Below are 12333 nucleotides of genomic sequence, written 5' to 3'. Positions count from 1 at the left end.
TTGAGGATTTTTGCATCATTAATGATATTGTCCTACAGTTTTCCTTTTTGGAGGTGTCTTTGCCTGGTTTTGGGATAATTGTAATACTGGCTTCATAAAATGTGTTTGGCAGTTTTCCTTCCCTTTCTATTTCGTGGAACAGTTTAAGGAGGGTTGGTATCAGTTCTTCTTTAAAGGTCTGATAGAATTCAGCAGAGAATCCATCAGGTCCTGGACTTTTCTTTTTGGAGAGACTCTTGATTGCTGCCTCAATTTCATTTTGTGTTATAGATCTATTCAGGTGATTAATTTTTTCTTGGCTCAGATTTTGGTGGTCATATGTATCTAGAAATATGTCTATTTCTTTAAGATTTTCAAATTTATTAGAATATAGGTTCTCAAAGTAGTCTCTGATGATTTCCTGGACTTCCATGGTGTTTGTTGTTATCTCCCCTTTTGTATTCCTGAAGCTACTAATTTGGGTTTTTTCTCTCCTCATTTTAGTCCGGTTTGCCACGGGTCTATCGATCGTGTTTATTTTTTCAAAGAACCAACTTTTTGTTTCATTAATTCTTTGTATGGTTTTTTTGTTTCTATTTCGTTGATTTCAGCTCTTATTTTTATTATTTCTCTCCTTCTATTTGTTTTAGGATTTGCTTGTTCTTGTTTTTCTAGGAGTTTGAGATGTATCATTAGGTCATTAATTTGTGATCTTTCAGTTTTTTTAATATATGCACTCATGGCTATAAACTTTCCTCTCAGGACTGCCTTAGATGTGTCCCATAGGTTCTGGTAGGTTGTGTTTTCATTTTCATTAACTTCCAGGAACTTTTTAATTTCCTCTTTTATTTCATTGATGATCCATTCTTCATTAAGTAATGAGTTATTTAGTTTCCAGCTTTTTGCATATTTTTTCTCTTTACTTTTGTTGTTGAGTACTATTTTTACTGCATTGTCGTCAGATAGTATGCATGGTGTAATTTCTATTTTCTTATATTTGCTGAGACTTACTTTGTGCCCTAGGATATGATCTATTTTGGAGAAGGTTCCATGGGCTGCTGAGAAGAATGTATATTGTGTAGAGGTTGGATGAAATGTTCTGTAAACATCAACTAGGTCCATTTGATCTATTGCATATTTTAGATCTTGGATTTCTTTATTGATTTTTTGTTTGGATGACATATCTATTGATGATAATGAGGTGTTAAAGTCTCCCACAGGCACTGTGTTGGCGTTTATATATGCTTTTAGGTCTTTCAGGGTATGTTTGATGATATTGGGTGCGTTGACATTGGGTGCATACAGGTTGATAATTATTATTTCCTTTTGGTCTATTTCTCCCTTTATTAGTATGGAATGTCCTTCTTTATCTCATTTGATCAATGTAGGTTTGGAGTCTACTTTGTCAGAGATAACTATTGCTACTCCTGCCTGTTTTGGGGGGCCATGGGCTTGATAAATCTTCTTCCAGCCAGCCTTTCATCCTTAGCCTATGCTTATTTCTGTTGGTGAGAAGGGTCTCCTGTAAGCAACAAATTGTTGGACCTTCCTTTTTAACTCATTTCGTCAAGTGGTGCCTTTTGATGGGTGAATTAATTCCATTAACATTAAGCATTAGTACTGACAGGTATGTGGTGATTCCTGTCATTTAGTTGTCTTAGTAGTTTGAAGGTTTGATTGTGAGTACCTAAGTTGAGGTTACTCTGTATTGTCTTGCTTTTTCTTTTCCTGTAGTTTGGTGCTGCCTGTCTTTTCATGGTTATGTTGGGTTTCACATTCTGTGTGCAGAATCCCTAGAAGAATACTTTGTAGTGGTGGCTATTGTTTTAGTTTCTGCTTATCATGGAAGACTTTTATTGCTCCATCAATTTTGAATGATAGTTTTGCTGGGTAGAGTATCCTGGGGTTGAAGTTATTTTCAATCTGTGCCTGGAAGATCTCACCCCACGCTCTTCTTGCTTTTAATGTTTCTGCTGAGAAGTCTACTGTGATTTTGATGGGTTTACCTTTGTACGTTACTTGTTTTTTCTCGCTTGCAGCCTTCAATAGTCTTTCCATAGTTTCTGAACTTCTTGTTTTAATGATGATATGTCGTGGAGTAGTTCTATTTTGATCTGGTCTGTTTGGTGTCCTGGAGGCCTCTTGCATCTGTATGGTATATCTTTCTCTAGATTTGGGAAATTTTCCATTATTATTTTGTTGAATATATTACGCATTCCCTTTGCTTGCACCTCTTCTCCTTCTTTGATGCCCATGATTCTCAAGTTTGGTCTTTTGATGGAGTCGGTGAGTGCTTGCATTTTCTTTTCACAGGTCTTGAGTTGTTTAATTAATTGTTCTTCGGTTTTTCCTTTAATTACTATTTCATCTTCAAGTTCTGAGATTCTGTCTTCTGTTTGTTCTATTCTGCTGGATTGGCCTTCCGTTTTGTTTTGCAGTTCTGTTTCATTCTTTCTTCTGAGGTTTTTCATATCCTGGCTGTTTTCCTCTTTAATGTTGTCTATTTATTTCCTGAGTTCTTTTATCCATTTATTCATCGTGTTCTCTGTTTCACTTTGGTGTTTACACAGTGCTTCTATGGTTTCCTTTATTTCTTCTTTTGTTTTTGCAAATTCTCTATTTTTGTTGTCTTGGAACTTCTTGAGTGTCTCCTGTCCATTTTGGTTGACCATATCCAGTAGCATCTCTATAAAATTCTCATTGAGTACCTGTAGTATGTCTTTTTTTAAATTATTTTTGTGGGCTTCATTGGGTCCTTTGGCATAGTTTATCTTCATTTTGTTGGAGTCTGGATCTGAGTACCTGTTTTCATTCCCCTCTGATTCCTTTAGTAATTTTTTGCTGTGGGGAAACTGGGTTCCCTGTTTTTCTGTCTTCCCATCATTGTCTTTGGTGTTGTTACTGTCCCTGTACTGTGTGCAATTAACTATTTTCTAGCTTGTAATCATAACAATTGTAATATTTAGAATGGAAGGGTGAGCTGAGATGGAAAGCAAGAAATTAAAGAAATGGGAAAAACAAATACACAGACTGGAGGGAGAAAACAGAACAAGGTATCAAATAAGAAGATTTCAAAGGTATAAACAGGGAGCATTAGTGTACTAATCAACAGTAAGCTGAACAGACATTAGAGCAACAGAGAGAGGATTGAAAATCAAACATAAAAAAAGGTAAGAATAAAAATAAAAAAGAAGTAAATGAAAGTAAAATCTATTTAAAAAATGTATTAAAATAAAATGAAAAATAGAAAATTTATAAAACCAAAAAATCAAAAAAACCAAAAAATGAAAAAACCTCCAAGTTCAAATGCAATGAAGTCTCAGTCTCCAATCCTGGAGATGGTGCCTCAGATGTTGTCCTGTAGTTGTCTCATCAAAGGGGACACATAAAGTAGAACAAAACTACACACACCCACACAAAAAAAGACCCCACCAAGTGTCCCAAGTTCAAATGCAATACAGTTTCAGTAAGTTTTTCAGCTTACAGGTGTAATTCGGTTGTTCTCTCATCAAAGGTACAGAGAAAAAGAAAAAAAAACAGTCTGGAGACAGTTCTGAGAATGGAATCTGCAGCTGTGGCTTGCCTGCCCACTGATGTCAGTCTGCTCTTGCTGGAGGTGTTATTTATGCAGATCTCTTGGGTGAGCTTAGCACTCACCTTGCCCTGCAGGCTTTGTTTGCTCAGATTTCTCCTATGCGGGAGCCTCTGCTACAGGCTTTCCCCTTTCCAAGCACTGGGAAAGGAGACAATGCACCTGCATTCTCAGACTTGCGTGTTTATTTACAGTTCATGTGGGAAGTGGGTCTTCCCCCCTCTCCTGTGCAGTTCTCCTCCCACCTTCGCTTTCACAAGCTTTCCTGCTCCTGATTACTGGGCGTGCTGCTGCTCCTGCCAGCCACCATGTTTGTTTACAGCTCACATGGGAAGTGCTTCTTCCCTCCTCTCCTGTGGAGTTTTCCTCCCTCCACCACTCTCAAAAGCTTCCCTGCTCCTGGTTGCTGGGTGCGCATCCCCGCTCTTGCCAGAGGCTCTCTGGCCCACCAGGCTTGTTTATTTACAGTCCCAGTAAGGATTACCTTCTCTCAATCTTCAGCATTCAAGGCACCCCACCCTCTTTCTCGTGTGTCTTTATTGCTTATTGCTTATTACTCAGTTTCTCTTTTTTTCCCCAGGTGGAGGTCAGTCTGTCCAGGGGGCTATGCTGCTCTGGCCCAGGCTTGTTTGTGAGAGTACCGCAGTACCACAAAGCTCACCTGGTCCACGTCTTCCCATGTCATCTGGGTGCCGGCGAATGGCTGCCCAGGGGCCCTCATGGTTTCTCCGTTTAACATGAAGTGGAGATTCTCTGCACCAGCTGGAGGTGTGGAGGGGTCAAAGTTATGCCTTTTCTTAGTGATTATGCCTGCAAAATGTGTCTCCAGTGTCTCTCCAAGATTTCAATATAGGAGGCTTGCTTTCTGCTTCCTCCCTCTAGTGGCCATCTTGGAATCCTGTACTACTTTATTTTTGGGGGAGAATTGTTTCCATCCCTTTTTCTTCTTCCCATACTTACACTAGGTACTGTTTCTGCCCCTGAACTATGTGTAATTTAGTATTAGCTGAGTTACAATATTATTACTAATAAAACCTAGAGAGAAGGATAAAAAAGAGAAAAAAGGAGAGATAAAAAGAATAGAGAAGAAAGGAAAATTTAAAAAAAGTGGGAGAGATGGTGGGTGATCAAACAGCAGACCAGGCAGCCAAATCCTTAAAGAAGGGAGAAAAAAATCACCACTTCTGGAACAGTAGTATTGCATTCTTTTTTGTTCTTTTACTCCTTTAGCTTCCAGTCCTGTCTGTGTGTGTCTTCTTGTATTGTTGGCCGGAACGTGAGCCTGGTGGTTATCTGTAAAGCCTGTAGAGCTGGGGCCAGGCTCTGCCTGAAGGGTGGAGATCCAGGCAGTATGGAGATCCAGCATGTTCCAGGGGTGGGGGTTCCATGGAGTGTGTATCCAGTCATACCACACGGACCTGGGGCCCAGCAGGGCCTGAGGAGCAGGGGACTTGAGGGGCAGTGGATCCAGCTCAGGGTTGGATTCTGGCACAGCTGAGGAGCGGGGATCCCGGAGGTGTGTGGATCTGGTCATCCCATGTGGAGCTGGGGCCCAGTAGGGCTTGAATGGGCTTGGGGCTTGAGAGGATCTGGCCTGAGGTTGGGGCATGGCATGGTGTGGTTCAAGGAGTAGGGATCCTGGCAGGACTCAGGGATGTGGCCTGGCACAGCCCAAGGGGCGGAGTGCCTGGCCCATGGGAGCAGCAACTCTGCAGGCCTATGGGGCAGGGACTTTTATTAGATCATGGTGTGAAGCCTTCTTCGATCTAAGGGTTTAAAGTGCCATTTTTTGGGCTCTCCCTGGTGCATTACCTCAATCAAGCTTGTCTCCAGCGTTTCAGTAGGGTCTTTAGTTCAGGAGCTCATGAGGTCTGGGACTCTGTCTCAGTCACCATCTTGGATCTGAATATAAAATTTTTAAACCTGTTGAAATCACCATAAAAGAGGACTAAAGAAGAAAGAAGAAAAATAGAAAAGATAAACTAATAGCTATGGTAATATGTATGAACATGGAAATTTCACAAGGAAACTCCCTGTATAGGTATTTTAAACAAAAGAAGTGATTTGTTTTTCTTTTAAAAAATTAGATAACAGGAAGATTGAACAAGTCCTGTCTGGGGAAGTTTGCAAATGGGAAAAGGATACCTGTTAAAACTATTCTAGGAATAGGGAGAGGGGAGATAAAAGAGAATGATGGAGGCGTTTAATTCACGTATGATATATTTGACATATTGTAAGAACTTTTGTATATGCCACCATATACCCTTACCCAGCACAACAATAAAAACAAATAAGTAAAACAAATGACAGTATTCCTTTCTTTTTTTATGCCTGAGTCATTTTCTATCATGTATTTTGGCCATATATACATATGTGAATATCAGGATGGTCACTTGGGTTGATTCTTTATTTTGGGTTTTGTGACTAATTCTCCCTTAACAATGAAAGTAACACACTTTTTACAAACCAATTTCACAAACCTTGTAACACATCTAATTGTGTAATTAGTGTGTCATATGGTTGTTCTAGTTTTACATTTTGTTGAAATACTATGCTATACTCCTTTATGGCTTCCCTAATGTGTATTCCTACTACCCATGCGCTGTGATTTATTTGTCCTAATGCTTACCAACACTGTATCATTCCTCATTATGATAATAGACATGTGTACAGATGTGAGTGATGCATCTTTGTGGTATTAGTTTGAATACTCCTGTTCATGAGTGATGCTGAGCTTTTACTTTTTTATGCACATCACATACATGTTAGGAATTTGCATGTCTTCTTTGATTAATATAAATTTAGATCTAGCCATTATTCATTTCTTTTCAATTTTAAGGGGACTATGTTTATTTTAATTTTATTGGTATACATTAATAACATGAAATAATAGGCTTATTATGACATTTATATATATACTTTTTATTGTACCTTAAACATATTGAGCTTCTATCATCATATCTTGTTGCACTCATCCCTGTCATTTTTACTCCTTCTCATCCTTACAGTCCTCTACTACTTTCATGACTTTTTAAAAAATCTAGATTCATGTATGATACAAAACATGTAGTATTGGTCCCTCTGAGTCTGGATTTCTTCTCAGAACATGATCTCCATTTTTGTTCATTTGTATACAAATACTGTACTTTTGTTCTATATGAATTATTAATATATTCCATGGTTTATACAGGCTAATTCCATGTGCTGTCTATTGTGAACAATGTCACAATGAGGCAAGAGAAAGATTTTAAAAGGACAAAAATAATAAAGAAAGAAATAAAGGAATCCCCATTTTAAGATGATATGATCCTATAAAAATAACATAACATCATGACAAAACTATTTTGGTTCCAAACTTCACTTATGTTCCATATGTGTTGTGGAGGTACAGTTAGAAGTAAAGCTTCTCCATGGGTAAGTCTCACTATCACTGAACACACAGAGATTCTGAGGTCCATGCTGCACCCTGCTCCATGAACTTCCAGCCAACAGCCTGAAATGCCCATCAAACTCATGCCCCTGCACTAGCAGACTCAGGACCCTGCTGTTCCGTGGGTGCAACATACCCACAGAGACCCACTGACTGTTTTTCATATCTTGCAGCAGTCCACCCTATAATAATGTTCTGCTTAGTGCCTGGAAGCCCACTTACCCATACAAAGAGGTACAGGGCCTCTTTCCAGGAGGCACACATCCACTATTTTTGTCCCATCAGCCCCTGACAATGCACAATATTTTAATGTAAAATTTGTGTTTGTCACTGTCAAGATTGTGATGTAGATTTTAAACTCATCTGCCTGTATCTTCTTGTAATACATACTCCAACAGAAGCTTCTCATTCTTGCCACTACCATTTTTTTTCTCAAGCCATATCATCCCCCTTCCCAATCTGTGCCATCATCACAGGACAGCCCTGCATCCTGCATTTCATTCTTTAATAATAAACATTTCTTGTTTTCCACTTTTTTGTAACCCTCCCAAACTCACACTTTCCATCTAACAACAACCACATCTGCTCCCTTGTGCTTAATTTCCCGTTTTACTGTTCATCCACCCACAATCATCTTTCACTATTAATAGTATTATTGGTTAAACAAACTCCCAGATCAATTTTGCAATTTGTTTTGTCCATATATGTTTGTCTGTTTAACCATCTCTATTGTTATTTCCTCTCCCCATTTCAACATCTACTGACTTTTCATCACATCCCAGTCTTCTTAATTATCCCCTTCTAATACTTATGCTACCACCCCTTCCTGTTACACAAACTTCTAACCTCATGCAAAGCGCTAAATCGTTCAGTCTGTCTCTCTCCCATCACTATCACTACTAATTTTAGTCTTTCTGGACCTTGAAGATAAATCCTTGTGCTATTAGATAAGCATGAGACTGGAATAATAGCAATAACGAATCTTCATGAGGAATTACTGCAATTTTAAGGCTGCAGTTTAACTACTGTAGCAGTTTTAATAGGTAAGCCTCCTTGCCTTATTTGAACAAGGTATGAAATATAGCACCCCAAAAGTAAAACACAGAAGGAAACACTATCAAGTCTCTACCCCACCATCTAGAGACAAGAAAACACATCAGATCTCAATCACTGTGCAGTCCTATAAAATCCTTCATAAATCCCAAATGCAGAGGCACAAAGGATTGGAACTCTGAACCAAAACAACCACAGATATATAAATCTCAATGCAGAAATATTAAGCAAAAGACAACAGCTCTCACTGAAAGCCAACTCCACCATAGGAAAATTGAGATAATCCACTGTATTATATCAGATCATAATTGGATAAGATTAGACCTCAACATTAAAAGAAACCATATAAAATATTCAAACACATGGAGACTGAAAAACATTCTGCTGAGTATCTGGCAGGTGAGTGAAGAAATAAAGGAAGAATTCAAAAAGTTCCTAGAATTTAATAAAAATACAAACAACTAGCATCTGTTGTACAGAGAAAACGCCATGGTAAGGGGAATGTTTATAGCTGTAAGTAACTATATTTAAAAAATTCAGAGAGTAATTAACTAAACAACTGAACAATGCACCTTAAGATTCTAGATAAACAAGAAAAAAACAAAGTCCAATATAGTGGACGGAGAGAAACAATAAAGATCAGGGCCAAGATCAATAAGATCAAAACAAAAAAAACCTATATAAAGAATCAATGAAATGAGAAGTTAGTTATTTGAAACTGTTGACAAGATCAGCATACCCTTATACAACGTAGCAAAATGGAGGAGGGAAAAAACCCAAATCAATAAAATCAAAGGTGAAAAGAGGGTCATACCCCCAAATACTAATAAAATTCAGAGGATCGTTGCAGGATACATTCAAAACATATATTCAATAAAATGGAAAATCTATACAAAATAGATAAATTCTTTGATTCATACATCCAACCAAAATTGAATCAAGAAGATAATAATTACATAAATAGACCTTTAATAAACAAAGAGAATGAAGCAATAATAAAGAACCTCCCTACAAAGTAGGAACCAGGACATAATTAATTCATGGCCATATTTCAACAAAACATTAAAGAAGAGCTAATACAATGAGTCATCTATCTTTTCCAGAAAATATAACAGGAAGAAATACTACCAAACTCATTCGATGAAGCCAGCATCACACTTATTCCCAAACCCAATAAAGATGAAACAAAAAAAGAAAATCATAGACCAATATGTTTAAGGGAATATAGATGCAAAGATTCTCAACAAAACACTGGCACACAGAATTCAACAACACTCAAAAAGATCATGCACCATGAATAAGTTGGTTTCTTTCCAGGGATTCAAGGATGGAATCTTGAAAATGAAAATCTATAAATGTACCACAACATATAAACAGAAGCATGGACAAAAAAACATATGATCCTCTCAACAGATGCAGAAAAAGCATTTGACAAAATTCAACACCCTTTTACTGTAAATGCTCTGAAGACAGAAGGAATAGAAGTGATATTTCTCAATATAATAAAGGCTATATGAAAAATGTATGGCCAACATTATACTAAATGGAGAAAAACTAAAACTGCCTCTGCTAAAGTCAGGAACAAGATAAGGATGCGTGTTTCCCCATTCCTTTTCAATATAATTTTTGAATTCCTAGCCAGAGTAATAAGTAAAGAGCAAGAAATATAAAGTATTCAAAAAGGGAAGGAAAAATTCAAAAAATTCCTACTTGCAGATGCCATGATAATAGCTAAACACACTAAAAACTCTACCAAAACACTATTTAAAATCATAATCTCTTTTGATAAAGTAGCCGGACACAGAAATTAATATTCAGAAATCAGTAGTAATCACTCTTCTTATATACCAACAATGAACAGACTCAGAAGTAAATCAGGGAAACAATCCCATTTATAATAGCCTAAAAAAGCACAAAGTATCTTGGCATAAATTAATGAAGGAATCCAAAGACATTTTCAATGAAAACTCTAGAACATGAGGAAGGGAAATCAAAGAAGACATCATAAAATGAAAATATTTCCCATTCTCATGGATTGATACAATCAACAGTGTGAAAAATGGCCATTCTGCTAAAAAGAAGATACATGTTCAGTGCAATTTTTATCAAAATTCCAATGACATTCTTCACAGAGATCATAAAATCAATCCTAATATGGAAACACAGATGACCACAAGTGGCCAAAACATTTCTGAGGAAAATGTCCAATGCTGGAGGCATCACAATATCTGTCTTCAAACTATACTACAGAGCTGTAAAATAAAGACAGCATGTTATTGGTACAACAAAGAGAAGATCAATGGATTAGAATAAAGGACTCAGACCTAAACCCAAACACCTACAGCCAACTTATCTTCAACAAAGGAGCCCAGAGCACATGGTGGAGAAAAGAGAGCCTCTTTAACAAATGTTTCAGGGAAAACAGGATATTCAGATGTATAAGACAGAAACTAGACCCCTGTCTCTTATCCTGTACCAAAATCAACTCAAAGTGGATCAAGACCTTAATATAAGGCTTGAAACTTTAGAACAATGACACAGGGAATGATTGAACAAATAAGACTGCATCAAACTAAAATGCTACTTCACAGCACAAGAAACAGACACTAGAATCAAGAGACTGCCTATAGGATGGGAGAAAATTTTTGCCACCTATTCATCTGATAAGGGACTAATGGGTAATCAAAATACTCAACCCCCAAAATACCAACATCCCAGTGTAGAAATGGGTACATGAATGAAAAAGAGCATCTTCAGTGGAGGAGATACAAATGGCCAGTAAATACATGAAGAAGTTTTCAATTTTGCCAACTATTAAAGAATTGCAAATCAAAACTACACTAAGATTTCATCTCAACCCAATTAGAATGGCCATATTCAAGGGCAATAATCACAAAAAATGCTGGTAAAGATGTAGTGAACCAGGAATCCTTATTCCCTGTTGGTGAGAATGCAAATTTGTGTGATCATTACAGAAACCAGTAAAGAAATTCCTAAAAAAGCTAAAGATAGAACTTCCATATAATCTAGTGATATCACTGATTGGCATCTATCCAAAGGAATTTAAGTTGGAATACAATATCATCACCTATCTAATGTTCATTGTAGCACTATTCATAATAGCCAAGCTATGGAAATAGACCAGATGCCCAACTGATGAATTTATCAAGAAAATGTGGTATATATAACCAATAGAGTTTTTCTCATATGTGAATAATGATATGTGGTTAAAAGGTAAATGGATGCAATTGGAGGACATTGTGTTAAGTGAATTAAAATAGGCTAAGAAAGACAAAGGCCACATGGCTGATTCAAAAGATAAACATATATATGAAACAAGTATGATCATACACAAACTGATATGTGGAATATGTTTCTAATAGTGGAACTACTCCATGGAATTCAAGAAAGAAGGGAAAAGAAAAGAGAATGTTAGAGCATCAACACCACCATCAAACATAGCATTTGTGAAGATAGAAGATATAAGGATATGTATTGAAAGGTTTTGAAAAATGGTGTGGGGAGGTAAAACGGTAAGGAAGAGTAATTGAAGGTGGTGAAGTAACCAAAGTAAAGTATACTCACAGCATGGGATACATTGAGAAAACTCTTTGAACCTTGACCTAAATATTAATAATGAAGACAGGACTGTAAAATATGCACCATTTGTGTGGGAACTGTACTTGTGGGAGAGGAGGGGGTCAATGAAGGAGATTAAGGTGAGGGTATATGCTTGTGGACTTCATATACTTATATTAAACACAATGAAGAAACCTTTTGCAATTGCTTTAAGTGGGGCAGAAGGCAGTTGAGGGAGAGCGAGGATGGGGGTCATTTAACCAACGTATAATATAAGCCTATTTGGAATTGTTTCTATGAATCCCCTTTGTACAGTGAATATATCCTAATTAAGAAATACATAATTAAATGAAAAAAACTTTTTAAAAGTATTGCTGATTTGAACAGATTTGCAAGCATTCTTTAAGAAATAGCATGTTCATGACCCATGAAAAAAATGTTGTTTTCCTTATTCCTAGTCCAGTAATTATTCCCTATTTGAGCCAAATTGAAATGATTATTTCTGTATGATATAAAATTTTTGCTTATTTGTCATGATAGAATAGTTAATAGACAGAATGCAAGGATATTTAGATGGCATATATTACAAAAATGTTTGTGAATTGATAATACTGATTTTGTATGGAGCCAAATACATTAGTAAACTAAGTATGCATCAGTAGTTCAAAGTGAAATTGCCCTCTATCTAAAGAGTACATAG

Source organism: Castor canadensis, chromosome 14, assembly GCF_047511655.1.
Source record: "Castor canadensis chromosome 14, mCasCan1.hap1v2, whole genome shotgun sequence".
Classification (NCBI taxonomy): domain Eukaryota; kingdom Metazoa; phylum Chordata; class Mammalia; order Rodentia; family Castoridae; genus Castor; species Castor canadensis.
Note: the sequence above shows the minus strand (reverse complement) of the source record.